Genomic DNA, 15,952 nt, shown 5'->3' with positions numbered 1-15,952 from the left:
GCTTGCTATAGAAAGCCAAGCATCTAAATTAATAAGCGAGGCCAGTCTCAAGCCTAGGAATATTTGCATGGGAAGTGCTCTACTCTACAGCAGTCATATTCACTAGTGCAGTGCCTTCTGGGAGTCTCCCTGCAACTTCTTCATACACATATGTACAAACTTGCTAAAATTGGCTAAAAAAAACCTTCCTGTGCCCATGGGCATCAGAGGGTTTTCAAAATCTGTAAGATGGCAGGCACAATGCCATGAGCCAAGTGCCACCTGCTCTGTACATGCAGATATTGACACACATCCCCAAAGATGGTACAGCACATACCCCTCTCATTATTGAAATAAGTAATGGCCCAGGTTACAATACAACAATGAAATATCTCTTTAGACACAACACCCACTCACCCACCTTGAACAAATGTTACCAAATGACTATGCATCACTGCAATAACCTATAGTAGGCTTCCCAACCAGGGTTCCATGGAACCCTAGGGTTCTGCAAGAGGTCACTAGGAGATCACTATTTATTTAAAAGGTTATTTCAAATTCAGGCAACTTTATATTAAAGAGGTAAGTTTCATTATTTTTAGTTTAAGAACACTGTTAGTGCATATATACAGGCCTACACGTGATACAAATATAATCATTTTGTAACTTCTGGCCTGCATTTGTGCCTGAATGTGCAGGGGTTTCCTGAGGCCTGCAAAGTATTTCAAGCTGAGAAAGTCTGACCTGTAGTGATGCTTTCTGTATTGTGCAATGAAAACCACTTTCATCTCAGAAACTGTAAACAGGTATTGCTACAGTATTGTTAATTATCTGGGTTATCTGGGAACAGTTTGATCCTGTTGGGCCTGAGGAAGTGGACAGGACCCTCCGGATTGTAAACGCCACCATGTGTCATCTAGACCCATGCCCTTCCTGGCTTGTGAAAGCAGCCCGGGAGGTGACATGTGGTTGGGTCCAGGCGATGGTTAATGCATCTTTGAGGGAGGGAGTGGTTCTGGTTGCCTTTAAAGAGGCACTGGTACACCCCCTCCTCAAAAAGCCATTGCTGGACCCTACTGTCCTGGACAACTTTCGTCCAGTCTCCCACCTCCCCTTTTTGGGGAAGGTGGTTGAGAAAGTGGTGGCATTACAACTTCAGAGGATTCTGGATGAAACGGATTATCTAGACCCCTTTCAGTCAGGTTTCAGGCCGGGATATGGGACAGAGACTGCATTGGTCGCGCTTATGGATGATCTCTGGCGGGAGCGGGATGGAGGCAGTGCATCCATCCTCGCTCTCCTTGATCTCTCAGCGGCTTTCGATACCATCGACCATGGTATTCTTCTGGGATGGCTCAGGGAGTTGGGGGTGGGTGGCGTGGATCTGCGCTGGTTCACCTCCTTCCTCCAGGGCTGGTCCCAGTCGGTGGTGATAGGAGATGAGAGATCCGACCCTCGACCCCTGCTTTGCGGGGTGCCGCAGGGTTCAGTTCTCTCCCCTCTCCTATTTAACATCTACATGAAACCGCTGGGTGAGGTCATCCGTCACCACGGGATGAGGTACCATCAGTATGCTGATGATACTCAGATATTTATCTCCATCCCGGGTGAAGTAAGTGATGCGGTCAATGCCCTTTCTCAGTGCCTGGGGGCTGTGGGGGCCTGGATGGGGAGCAACAGGCTTCAGCTGAACCCTGATAAGACGGAGTGGCTGTGGATTGATGGCTCCTCGGTATCCGGGAAGTTGTCATCTTTAGTTCTGGATGGGGTTACACTGCCCCATTCAGAATCCGTGCATAACCTGGGGGTCCTCCTGGACTCACGACTCCTGCTGGCTAGGAGGGCCTTTGCACAACTTCAGGTTGTGCGCCAGTTACGCCCTTTCCTGGATCGAGATGCCCTCCAGACAGTCACTCATGCCCTGGTCATCTCCCATATAGACTACTGCAATGCGCTCTACATGGGGCTACCCTTGAAGAGTATCCGGAAGCTTCAGTTGGTCCAAAATGCGGCTGCGCAAACAGTGATGAGTGCTCCAAGATCAGCACATGTAACACCTCTACTGCGTGAGCTGCATTGGGTTCCAGTTTGCTTCCGGGTCCAATTCAAGGTGTTGGTTATCACCTTTAAAGCCCTACATGGCATGGGGCCAGGCTACCTGAGGGACCGTCTCATCCCTATAACATCAACCTGTCACACCCGATCATGCAGAGAGGGCATGTTGCAGACCCCGTCTGTAAGAGAATTTCATCTGGTGGGGTCCAGGAGGCGGGCCTTCTCTGCAGTGGCGCCCACCCTGTGGAACATTCTACCCGCCGAGGTGAGGCTGGCCCCTTCAGTCCCAACCTTCTGGAGGGTCTTGAAGACCTGGTTTTGCTGCCTCGCCTGGGATGGGAAGGGCAATAGCTCTTCCTGGGGGTGGCTGGTGATGTAGAGTTCTCCCGATGGAATGGAAATCTCCCACTTGGATTTTATACTTATATTTTTATTATTTTAATATTGGTGATTTTATGATGTTAGGTTTTAAGGTGAATTTTATTGTAAACCGCCCAGAGTCCCCCTTTTAGGGGGAGATGGGCGGTGATAGAAATGTGAATAATAAATAAATAAATAAATTATAACCAAGACGTTTCTGTCTAATGTAAAAGCTACATTTTCTTTGTCTTTGTATTTGCCAAATCCCAGGCTAATTACTGAAGTAACAGGGTTCATATATTAGAACAAAGAGTAACACAGCCAATATTGCAGGATCATCATAAACACCCTTAATGTTGCTTCTTAACTGGTTTTACATGTGATGTTGGTAAACGAGAAATGAAATGTTAGCATGAACAATCTTCAGGCAGCTTCAGAAGTAACAGGATGTTTAAAAATTGCCAATACCTTCATGTCTTGTCTCTGAGTTCCCAGGGGCATCTACCATTGGAGGTAGGATATCAGCTAGAGGAAGATAACTATACCAGAAACAAATTCTAATACTGTAAAAATTGGTGAGAAGGGGGCTACACATCTTTCATGACTTTCCATATTAAACATTTTCATAGTCCATATAAAGTTGGAGCATTAATCATTTTAATAAGGTGTGGATACTGAATGCAGGATTTGAGTCACAATCAGAATAAACCAAAAAAATCTATAGGGTTCTGTATTTCATCAGATTCCTTCATTTTGTCCTATGGATACTAAGAATCTAAATAGCACTGGTTTCTATTTTTCAGTTCTCAGTCCTATTTAATTTTTTTATAGTAATTTTATTAGAAATTACAATTAAAAAGTTAAAAACTAATACAAAGTAAAAAAAAGATGCTACACTGGACATACAAATGAAACCGGCTGATGTCTTAATAATTGAAAGGGATATACAAATAACAAACCAAGAGAGTGACCTAGATAATTTTCCTATATTGGATTTACAAAAGAGGCTTGTTAAAGCTTTGTAGAATTTTGTGAAGAGGAACAAAGAAAATATGAAAAGAAATCAAGTTCTAGGACATTATTTGAAGGGACTGAAGATCAAGATTGTTATCAGTAAAAGGAAGGAATATAAAGTTGGTTTATTTGATCAAGGTTAAAATAGATATGTTGTTATCTCTGGTAACCCTTAATGGACTTTTGCTGATCAAAACTGAATGATGAGGCTTTGAAGATTTGTTTAAAGATAAGAGATGGGACACGGGAAGAAAGGATCATTTGTTGTATTTTAAGAGAGGGTGATAAGTTACTAAAATTATTTATACTTGTAGTGATGAAGGGGAAAGTCATTTCTTTATATATATTTTTTTCTTTACTATATTCCTATTTTTTCTTTCTTTTCTATTTTTCTTTCTATTTTTTCCTTTTCTGCACCTTTTATTTTAGTTTGTATTAGGTTTTTACCTTCTCAGTCCTATTTTATATTGCCAGTTTAATTGTTATGCAAAATATTAATAACTCAGAGGTTATTATACTCTAAGATTATGGTGAAAAAATTAATTAGTAACACTACAGTAATGACAATGCTAATTAAATAATATAAAACCTTGCCTACAGCATTATTGAGTGAATAATAACATAGATGCTAACAATTCATTCCATGTGCCTCACACCATAGACAAGTCTTCTGTACCATTGATTTTAATTAAAATGTGATGTTTTTCAAACCAGCCAGACCAACCATTTATTATTCATTATTAGAATATTTACACTGACATTGCTTCAATTTACACACTTGCAAAAAACTTCTTATGGAATGGTGATCCTTACCTGGAAATAGATTTTACTGTGAAACTTGATGTTTTATTATATATTTGTGTTCTAGATTACATTTGTCCAGTACTTCTATAACAGCTCTCCCACAACATGGTGCCTTCTAGATTGCTTAACTACAACTTCCAGAGTTCCCAGCCAATACAACCCAGCACATCTGTTGAGTATCAGGTTACGGGACACTCCTCAATGGTTAATAAAAACTTTTCTTATAATTTCAAAACAACTTCATTCTGTAGAAATGATATATGCTTATTTTAATTCAGCTGCTTCATGAAGATACTAATTTTCTTCTTCATTTTCCCTGTACAAAACATCCAAGGTAAAGTACACATTCAAGGCATATACGTTAATGAAAGATATATTTTCTTCCAATAGAAGAGAATATATGTAGCTTAATGTTGAACTGTGGAGTCCTTGGTGCTCCCTGAGCTTGGTTGTTTGCTTATGTACGTTTCATTACCCGGCTAGGTAACATCATCAGTGCCTGATTATGTTACCTAGCTGAGTAATGAAACGTCCACAAGCAAACAACCAAGCTCAGAGAGTACCAAGGTCTCCATATATCTTCTTTCCAATACTATTTCAGCTGTATCATTAGTTTTTTCTTTAATAATGTAATTAAAAGTAGAGAAACACATTCATGGATATTAAGCATCACATACTGCTTACAATCAAAGTATTTGTAACCCAAATATACAAATGGAGTAAATTTGCTCCTTGGCTAAAGGATAATACAAATGCAGACAAATAAAACAAAATTTTGAAATCTGTGCACTATTATGAAAGGAAATTTTGAATGTGCTAATGGAGAATAAAGTTGCATAAGAATACATAACTGTACCACTCAGAATCAAAACCATGTATTTATTTAACCCACCAGTTGTCCTCTTTCACTTTCCTTAGTGACAGCTAAGTTTCAAGAAGAAAAAAGAATGTATCCAATAGAATATATTAATTCTTTATTGCTTTTTGAAAGGCTACATTAAGATGAGCTGTAACTATACCATGGAATGTACTTCTGGACCAGCTAATAGTATGAGATTGAAAAGATATGCTGAATTTCATGGAACAAATCTAAGGAAACAACCACAATTCTGCAGTATCTTTAAACTTCAAAAATGTAACATTAAGCAAGAGCAAATTATGATCTATTATTAACATTATTGATCACCATATTGTTTAAGTACTAACCTAATAAAAAGAAGCAACTGTGTTCCAAAGTTAGAAAGCAACCACAATTTAAAGGATTACATATTCATAGGTTATGCCAGTAAAATGAGTTTCCAAAGAAAAACAAAGATCATAGATTTTACAGGTATAACCCTGGGCCCTAACCTCTCTTCCTGCCAATTACAGAATATGTCATCTTCATTGTAATTGACAGCCACAAACGTTTTATTCCTCTTTCTATAATCATAGTTGTTCCTGCTTCTGTTCCTGCTGTTTCAACACTTGAGAGAGGCATTATGCATGCATAGGTGTGCACACATACATACCTATTAAGAAAGGAAACTATATAGTATCCATAAAAGAATAGTGAGCACTCTAAGCGCCCACCCACCGTAAGTACTCTTATCAAAGAAAGATGAAACCATAACACAGCACCAAAATACTAACATGAGTGAAGTGAATAGGAACACTGAATAAAACTGTTATGTCATTGATTAAACCATTACATCAACTGAAAATCTTCTGCCTGTTTAAGATGTTGTCTCCAATTAATCAAACAGCCAAATTGGAACATAAATAGTTAACCAGGTCTATTGTTACATAATATAATTTTTTCTTGTGGACAGCACATATTTTCTCAGGAGGAAATGCGGAAATGGAAGCACTTAGAATGGCTGGGAGGGGTTTTTTGCTTCCTAATATGGTAATATTGGTAATATTCCTAACATGGTAATATGGTAAGGACAGCCAGTTTGGTGTAATAGATAAGGCACCAGGCTAGAAACCAGGAGACCGTGAGTTCTAGTCCTGCCTTAGGCACAGAGCCTGCTGGGTGACTTTGGGCCACTTTCTCTCAGCCCTAGGAAGGAGGCAATGGCAAACCACTTCCAAAATCTTCCCAAGAGCACTGCAGGGACTTTTCCAGGCAGTCACCAGGGGTCAACATTGACTCAAAGGCACACACACACAAAAAATATGGTAAGGCAAGGCCAAGCAAATCAGAAAGGCGGTGAGACTATGCCCTGAAAGACAACAGTAAGTATTTTAAATAAATAAACAAAAGTAGTTATAAAACATAGAATGCTATGGGAGAAATAATAATTAGGTCCTCACATTGCACTCTAAAGAGGATCCCCCCTGAACATAAAGTCTGAAGTTTGGCCCTAATGAGCAAACCAAAAATATGTATTTTACAGCATCTGCCAATCAGATAGCAAGTGGTTGAGCTACTTTGTTGAGCTACTGCCCTGGTCCTGAAGTTTATTCTCGAAGTTATAATTGTTGGAAGGAAATCTTACCAAGAGTTCGTCCCGAGCCGGGAATGAAGAAACACGGGCAGTTGCTAGAATAGAGGTTTTATTTCCCAAGAGCATGTACAGAGTATGCTGGTTGGAAGGTGGCCACATGCGTATTTTCCCACTAGCCCCTTTTATAGAGATGTAGATCTTTGACGTTTATGTTAAGTGAGAGAGATGGTGCTCGCCCTTGCCGGATCTCGCACCTTGCTAGTCTCAGGGATGCCCTCCAAGGATTCTTAATTGAACAAAGGCTCAAGGTGTTCTTGTGGTTGCGCCCCCTGCCACTTTTGTGGTTTCTGGCTCCTTTGATCAATTGAGCACTCCCTCTGCCAGGTCATGTATTCTGTCTGGGTTTTGATTGTGTGATATTCTAAAGGGGAGCCCATTCTATACTCATGCTAAGATGTTTGTTGCCTTTCCGCCTTTCCTGTCCCGATCAGTTTATGGAAGTGGTATCAGCGGGAAGCGTCTCCCAGCAGGGAAAGGACGTGATTTGGATAAAGGGGAGAAATGGCGGTTTCAAGGAGAAGGAGAAATGGGGGGGGTTTTTTCTTAAATTCTTCTAACATAATGTTACAATCAGATATATCTAAGTCATAACAGGAAAAATTAGTACTATTTCAAGAAAAATTGTCACTGAGATAGCTATACATCCATCAAGGAAAAGCTAAACAGTATTTCAGCAGAGAGATTCCCCCAGTACAATTCCAATCTTTAATATGAAATCAAGTATTACAAACCTGTAGGAAGTATTAGTTTACTGTTCATGTTTGCCATGAAAGCAAAGCAGAGAAAATGCATCAACTACTCAAGCTCATTCTGAAATTTGCCAAAAAACTGAGACCCTTGTAGAATGCTGACATTTTAATTTCAGGCTGTTTTTACATGTACGTGATGCACAGCTACTTTGCTTTGATGAAAGCATTTTCCAAAGCAGCTAGATGAAACTTGTAAACGATAAAGCAGCTTCAAGGGGGTGCTTTAAGTCTCTCACTCACATTGCAAAGACCTTTTTCAAATGTATAGCACAGCATTAAAAGAAGTATCACCACTGGGCATGCTGGCTGGGGCTGACAGAAATTAATAAAATAAAGTTCTGTTCATCCATAGTGGGATAATCACTACAATTTCCCAATTTAGCAGGTGTTTTGGAGTGTTATCATCAGCTGCAGATAACATGGCCAATGGCACCAAATTAGAAGACTGAAATAACCATTGAGTCGCAACTCCTGTGGAAGTGTATTACACATGACAACTGCAGTATAACTGAATTCGTTATCAGGATGAGAATTAAACTTTTGTAGAAGGTATGTATGTCTTTACTTCATAAAATTCTGATCCCACTTTTTTGTTACTAAAAGCAATCTCAATTTAAGCAGCAGAAGCAAAAAAAGGAAGATAGATTTGCCCTGCAAATCAGAAACAAAAGATGCTTCTTACACCATAATTCAATAACTGAGAAGCAGGCCTTGAATACAGTTCAGAATAGAGAACTCTTTTCATGCAAATTCCCATCTATTTTCCTAAGCCTGATTAAACAAGTGTAAGCCAAGTCTTTAGAGCTCACTCCTGTAAATCGTAAAATTTTTAAAAATATATGCGTTCTCTGAATAATAGGGGAAAAAGAGAGGCTCAAAATAATCAAGTCATTTTAAACTGTTGCTAAATGGAAATCTGATTGCATCTTTTATTAATTACTCCTGGTTGACATTTAAATAAAGATAAACCATTTCTGAATATTGTGGACATTATGAAGTCTAAATAAGATAGAACTGATTGCAATCTTTTTATGACTGATTCATACTCAAACTGGAATATGTAAGCTACGATTTAATAATACGTATTTGCTTCTACAGGTTCTTAAGTACTATTGCTATCAACAGCAGAAGTATGAAGTAGGCAAGGGCTTAAATAACTGTTCAATCTTTCTTCCAAGGAGATTTTGACCAATACTCTTTAATGGCCAATTGATCTTTAGAATTATGGTATATAATATTTATATTTATTCTTAAAGATTAAAACCCTTCAATACAATTTACAGCATCAGAAATCACAATACAGTAACAACATACTAATAAAACACCTGGGTTTGAATACTCTCATCATGATATTGATATCAGATAGTTGCAGCTAAAAATTCAGAAGAGGGCAATAAATTGTATTCAGGGAAAGGCTGAGAGAATAAATAGGATTTGGGTGGTTTATTAAAAGCAGGCAACTATTAATAGATACATGTAACAAACACAAACTATGAACGGCTGGGGGTGATCCCAGATATTCATGATTCCTTAAAGTATTTCAACACTCTCAAACAAGTCCTGGCCAATTGTATCACCCATTCTTATTAACTGTAACCCACTTCTTTGCATGCATGCAGTCACACAGACACACACACACACAGAGTCAAGGAGCTAAGAAAGGGTTAGTCACTTGCCCAAAAGTCTAACGTAAATAATATTCATTCAAGATAAAGAAAAATGAAGTTTATCTAAATAATTCACTTGTACCTTGCATACAGATTTGTTACAGGTAGTCCATAGCTTATGTCCATTCGTTCGGTGACCATTCACAGTTATGGCGGCACTGAAAAAAATGGACATATGACCAGTCCTCAAAGTTCCGGCTGTCACAGCACACCCACAGTCATGGGATCGTAATCCAGGCGCTCAGGTGCCTGGCTTGCGATTATGATGTTGCAGTGAGCTGTGGTCACGTAACTGCCATTTGCAACCTTCTTTGCTGGCTTCCCACAACCAAAGTTAATGGGGAACCCACCAGAGAAGGTCACAAGTTGCTCCAGTAAGTCGCTCCCGCTCATACTTCATGGTTGGGGATCTATGATACAAAAGTGATTGATACAGAAATAAACTTTAGAATTACAGAACATTTTAAAAAATTAGATGGGCGGTGGCTAAATATGAGTAATAAATAAATAAAATAAATAAAAGAACATCACAACCCCTGAAAGCCTTATGGTTAAATAAAAAAGCAGAAGTATTGTTAATGAGCCTAGTATAGCCATTGAATTTGGTAGCACAATAAAGAGAAGGTTCTGAGGGCTACACAGCGTACTGCAGAGCTCATACGTCCAGGCAAATAAATAGTGTCAGCACTCTTCCTGGCAATTTTTCAGCAAAGGTGATCTGTTAGAGTGACCCAAACTCTTTCCATCTCAAAGCCAAAATGGAATGCTGTGAAAAGATGGTCTCTAAGATTTAAAAAAGGTATTTCTCATATAGACAAAGAACTCTCATATTTCTCATATACCCAAAGAACCCTTATCTTCATGACTAAAGCAATCTATCCTCTTTTACGCTACACAAATAAATCAGTTCTCCTCTGCATTCTGAAGACAGTTTTACCTCATAATCTTGAAGATCCATACGGTTCAACTGTGCCTTGAGTACACAAAGGTTTCAAAGTGCAATTCCACAACTTTTAATTAAATTGCAATTTATTCCAACACAGTGATTCATCTGTTTATATTATATTTTATAATAAATAACAGTACCTAAGATTAATTACTGTACCAAAAAGGTTAATTTCAACCCCATGAAAATCCTGAATTTTCCTTCGTACCCCAGCTGTAAATCAATGGAAAAATTACTTGCCAGAAATATCTAGATATGCATAATAATAAAAAGAAATAGACTCAAGACTAATGTTACTGTCCCATGTCAGAAAAAAAGTTACTTCTCATTTGGAGATAAGCACATATAACGATCTTATCAGGAAAAAAAATGTATACAATCACAATGGGATTACTGCACCCTCCATATTTCTCAGAGTTATAGTTTTGTATCCCGTGCCAGCACACAACATGTACCTCTGAATGGGTGGGATGAGGGCAGCATTATGTTGGCATGCAAAGTAATCTGTAGATTAAAGATTTTAATTTGCATAGGATAGCATAGGCACATTTGGGGTAAAACTGGGCTTTGATCGTACTTCTGGCATACTGCTCAATATGTGCTAAAATTGACCAGTCCTGTATTTGCCATTAGCAGGGAATGCTGCACGGAATTAAGGCAGGCAATCCAGACTACGTTTTCCTTCACTTGCTGAAAAGAACCATGTGAAAGTCTCAATTGTGCAAAACCATTATTGGCATACAGTTGATATTTATTTGGTGATGGTCATGATGCTAGGAAGATTGTAACTTGGAATGTGGAGGAAAAAGTGGTAAAGAGCAGGTATTGACAAACGAAACAAACAAACAAACAAATATAGTGTATCTGTAAAACTAAGAGAAGGGGGAAGGATGCAAGAGATCTCAGTGAAAGTGATCTGATCTTCTGGAGTTGATAAATACGTGCAAGGAAGTGAAGATGTAGGTTTAATTATGAATGAAAATGTTAAAGTATATGTTACAGAGTATGAATTGGAGCCATCCAATTGGAGCCATCCAACTGCTGAGTGTATATGAAAGTAGGAATGTATAGTTTTGTGACAGCTGCATGTTATATAATAGTGAACAGTGAATATGAAAGGACCATGGATGAGTTTTGGGGGAAATTGTGCAATGTACTCAATGAATGCACGTGAGCTATGGAGGAAAAATTATTCTATTAGATGGCTTCTGTAGAACTGGTGGGAATAAGGAAAGACAGAAAAAGTGAGCCCAGGAATGAATGAGAACAATGATCTGTTGAATATCTGTTAGAAAAATGTCTGTTTTTAATGTTGTTTAAGCATAAGTCTATTCATTCATACACATGGCAAAGGAAAGAATCAAAAAGCATGACTGATTTTTTTTTGTACAACATGATAAGAGTTAATGAAGGATAAAGGGCAATAAGACTATGAAAGTGTCAGAGATTGTTTGATATTGTTAAGAGTACATCTTGGAAAAAAATGGAACATGGAAAAAAGGGGGGAAAAGTGAAAGAACTGCAGGTTCATCTCCATACAGAATGAATGGAAAGAATATGTAAGAAGAGAGGATGAAGCAGCTGTTTGTAATGGAGTGAAAAAAATGTTACAGAGAGCCACAGAAGTGTGTGGGGATATTCTAAAGGAATATACAAAAAGGATGCTTGGTGGAATGACAAAGTAAGAGAGGCTGTGTATTAGAACAAAATGCACATAGAAGTATGATCATTGCAAAAAAATGAGGACAAAAAGTATCATACAGTATAATGTAGTAGAGAAAAAAAGATAACTGCAAAGGATATGGTCAAATTGAAGGTGATATACAAATACAGTACATATAATAAACAAAAACATAGTCAAAAAAAGCAAAGAATGGTTAAGATTAAAAGAAGCAAAGGAAGAAGCTAGAGGCAGTTACCTTATCAGCTGTGCCTAGAAAGGCATTGGACAAAATTCTAATCAAACAGGTATGTGAAAAGACAATGAGTGAAACTAAGCAGGGATGTGCAGACCAGAGTTTTGCTCTTTGCAGATTATTGTAAATGCAAGGAAGTTCACTACATACTTATTAATATAGAAACCGTATTTGATAAAGTAAAGAAGTTCAATTTATGGAGTGTTCTGTGCAAATATGGAACTGAAGTTTGGCTGCAGGATGTCACATATAGAAGTACAGAATGAGGTGCTTAATCTCGTCACAATATAAACGGAACGCTTAGTGAGTATTTCAATGCATGTGATATCCATTTGGTTGTTCAAAGTATTATGGATAATATATGCTGGTGGTGACAACATAGGTGTGTTGGCTAGGGACATAAATATATGGTACTTATGTATATAGAAGATACTGTGTTGTTGGCTGAAAATCCGAATGACTTACACTGAATGTTAGACCAACAAGGAGTATGGATATTCCAATTCACGTGGGCATAATTGAGTGAACAATTCAAAGTTATAGAGATTTTATCAAAATGGTATATACACTCTACCTTCCCTTACGCTTTCAGAGATACAGATGTTACATTACAGCATGCACTTTATATAATTATCTAAAACAAAATGGTCCATGAGTTCAATTTCCAGTAGCATGTCTGAACCCCACAGAATGATGTCTGGTTATGTATGTCTGACATGTTCCAATAAGGATGAAACTGGTCATATACTGCCTCCTGGTGGCCAAATTATATAGCTACAGTAAAATTCCAATTCCAAGTTACAGACATACAGTGACAGACTAAAACAAGTAAAATAAAGTATCTTCCTTAATAAAATGTTTACTAAAGACGAAAGAACAGATGGAGAAGCTTTAATATGCAAGCACGTATATGTATATATGGCGGGCGGTAGAATTTCAGTCAGAAGTCTTTTGCAACTTCACTTGGAAATGCTAAAGATCCTGGATGTTTTGCATGAAAGTACATGCTCCCATCACTAAGCAGAAATGGAACCAGTATCTGTTAAGTTTTTTTGTTTTATTATTTTAAATCATTCTTATTCTTGAAAAGTAGTGATATCTCTCACACACACAACCCAAATCAGTTAAAATTCCCCAAAGTGAAATTAAAATGCAAAATATGTTTATAAATCACTGTATTCTAAGAATTGGATACAGAATAAATTGGTTTCTCTCTTCCTTCAATTTAAAAATTAACTGAACAGTTTATTTTTTATTTATTCTATTTATCAAATTTTTATCACCGCTCATCTCCCCCCTGAGGAGGGATTTTATAACTGAAAAAAGCTTAGAAAAAAAACCTTACTTTCTTGAGCAGCATTCCTTCAAAACTGTAACTGTATTACAGTTATAAATCAGTGGAGTTTCCTTAATTGAACCTGCATTTTATTGATATTTTCCAATGCTTACAGTAACAAATTATTTTGGAATTTTCTAGTCTTTCTGATGTTTACCATGTATTTAAAGAAAAATACTTTGCTGAACGAGAATTGACTGTTACAAACAACAAATGTGCAATAACTTCATGAAAACAGAGGAGAATCTAATAAACAAATTCCACAGGGGAAAGATAGTATCTCTTTTAGGGCATTATTAACTATCATGTTATTATGCATAAATCTCTATTTTGTGACTTTCATTTTCTTATGATTCATTCTGAGCTTCCAGTGACCTTCTTGGTATAGCAGCAAAACTAAGCAGATTTACAATAACACTGTGAATAACGTAAGGATGAAAGGAAAGAGGGAGGTTAGAGTAAATTCACTGGAATCTCTATTCGATAGATACTTTTCTAAAATATGTCAGGAATTAGTCACCTTTGTATAGGGCTGCTTATTAGTTTTTCTCTTTTATCTTGTTATAGATTTATTCTCATTCCTGAAGCACCTACATCAAACAGCCCAAAACTGACTTGTGTGGTTTACTATAGCAATTACTAAAAACTGATCATAAATGAAAGAATGGCATTCAAACTTAGAATAAGTATCTCATCGGTAGGAAATACACAGAAAGGAGCACAGAACATCTGATTATTATTCTTATCATAGTTTTATTTTACTCTGTGATAACTTACAGATGCAGCCAATACTGCTCTATCAAGAATGCTGGAAACTGGGTTAGTTTCAACTTATTTCAACAAATTGGGATTCTTTGGGGAAATGTGGAGGGGTACCAATATTTTGGCCGCATCTGTATTCTATTCAGTATGATTTAAACCCATCAAAGATATTTCAGGATCCTTTCTCTCCCACAAGATTATTCACAAATAATTTTCTGTCTGTCTGTTAAAAAGTTAGTAAATTGCTAATGAATGGTAGGATGTTGTAATAATACTGAGTCTTAAGCTTCCAAGCAGATGGTCATTATATGCAACATGAGAAATGAATACAGTAATAGTGTATTCTTAAATATAACTATCTGGAACATAATGATAGTAAGGGTGACCTGTTTCATGGTCACGGTTGTGTTAAATGAGCGTTCTCAGGTGCTATGTTACTTTACGTTATTTCTGACATTTTTAATTTTGGTTGTTTTTTACTATGTTTTTATTCTGTTTTTAACTGTTAGCCACCCATATTCATGCATATGAGATGGGCAGTCATATAAATTAAATAAATAATTACATTAATCATCCAGAACTGATATATAATGGTATAAAATTCATCATTTATTTACTCAATTTTATACCACAAATAAATAAATACAAAATCTATACAGATGACCAATTAAAGTTTACAGATTATGCCAATTTTATGTCCTTCATACTATACAATTAGTATAGTAATACCATATTCATCACAGAGGAAGACACATTTCATAGATTTAATTCAGACATTAATTTTAATTTTTTTAAAAAATACCTTGCCCTAAGCTTTTGCTATTCATTTTTGTAGCAAAACCAAGAACAATGGCTTAGAACAATTTTAAAAATTAATGTTTTATCCCACAAAAATCAATTATGTATTAGAACAGCAGATAACATTTTTCCTCTAAAGCAATGTGAATAAATGAAACTCAGTCAGATATTACAGCAAAAAAATGTTTCATCAACATATTCTTTAAAGAACTACAAAACCATTTTAGAAAACAAGAATATTAGATGAGGAAATTAGATGATTACAATCCAGAGAAAAGAAATCTGCAACTCAGCTGAACTTACAAGCTTCTCATCTGGATCTAGATGGATCCACAAACCATGTGATAGCTACTCTAAATTTGTTATTACATTTCCAGAAAATGGTAACAAAAACTCAAAGTGGATGATGGCTATAGTATTTTGCAATAGGCAATAGCAAACTTATCCTATGTAGTCATCCTTTCAGTTACCTAAAGCAAATACTAGGTGATAATAAATGCAGTAAAAGATTACTAACCTCACTTAATATTTATATCATGATAAAAAAAAACTAATGCTGGGTAACAAATATGTCAAGTACAAGGCACACATCAAAGTGAGTAATCACTAAATATAAATTTTGATGCATTGTCTTTGCAATAAAGATACCAATTTCAAACAAAAAGGAATGCATAAAACATGTTTTTAAAAACAACATATTCAGCAATTAAACAAATCCCTTTACAAGGATCAGTATCTTTTTTTTAACACAATAGCAGCTTAAATAGGATTTTAATTCAAATGATTAGCATATTAAAAAAAGAATTGTGACAATTTACAGAATGCTAATATTGAAAAATAAATCGTGTTATTTTTCAATATTAGCATTCTGTAAATTGTCACAATTCTTTTTTTTAATATGCTAATTGTTTGAATTAAAATCCTATTTAAGCTGCTATTGTGTTAAAAAAAGATACTGACCCTTGTAAGGGGATTTGTTTAATTGCTGAATTGGTATATAAATTTACTGTCCACTCACTCTGATATCTGGCAGTGTATTATGGTTTCAAATAGCTTTTTCACAGAATATGAAAG

General features: G+C 36.6%; 1 protein-coding gene across 2 annotated transcripts in view; it reads right to left on the bottom strand.

Annotated features, from left to right (window-relative positions):
* Positions 1-15,952, bottom strand: part of SMYD3 (SET and MYND domain containing 3) — a 349,832-nt gene that overhangs the window by 299,824 nt on the left and 34,056 nt on the right. The gene's annotated exons all lie outside the window — the stretch shown is intronic.

The sequence above is a fragment of the Candoia aspera genome, chromosome 1, assembly GCF_035149785.1.
Source record: "Candoia aspera isolate rCanAsp1 chromosome 1, rCanAsp1.hap2, whole genome shotgun sequence".
Taxonomy (NCBI): Eukaryota; Metazoa; Chordata; class Lepidosauria; order Squamata; family Boidae; genus Candoia; species Candoia aspera.
This window is presented reverse-complemented; position numbering and strand designations above follow the sequence as displayed.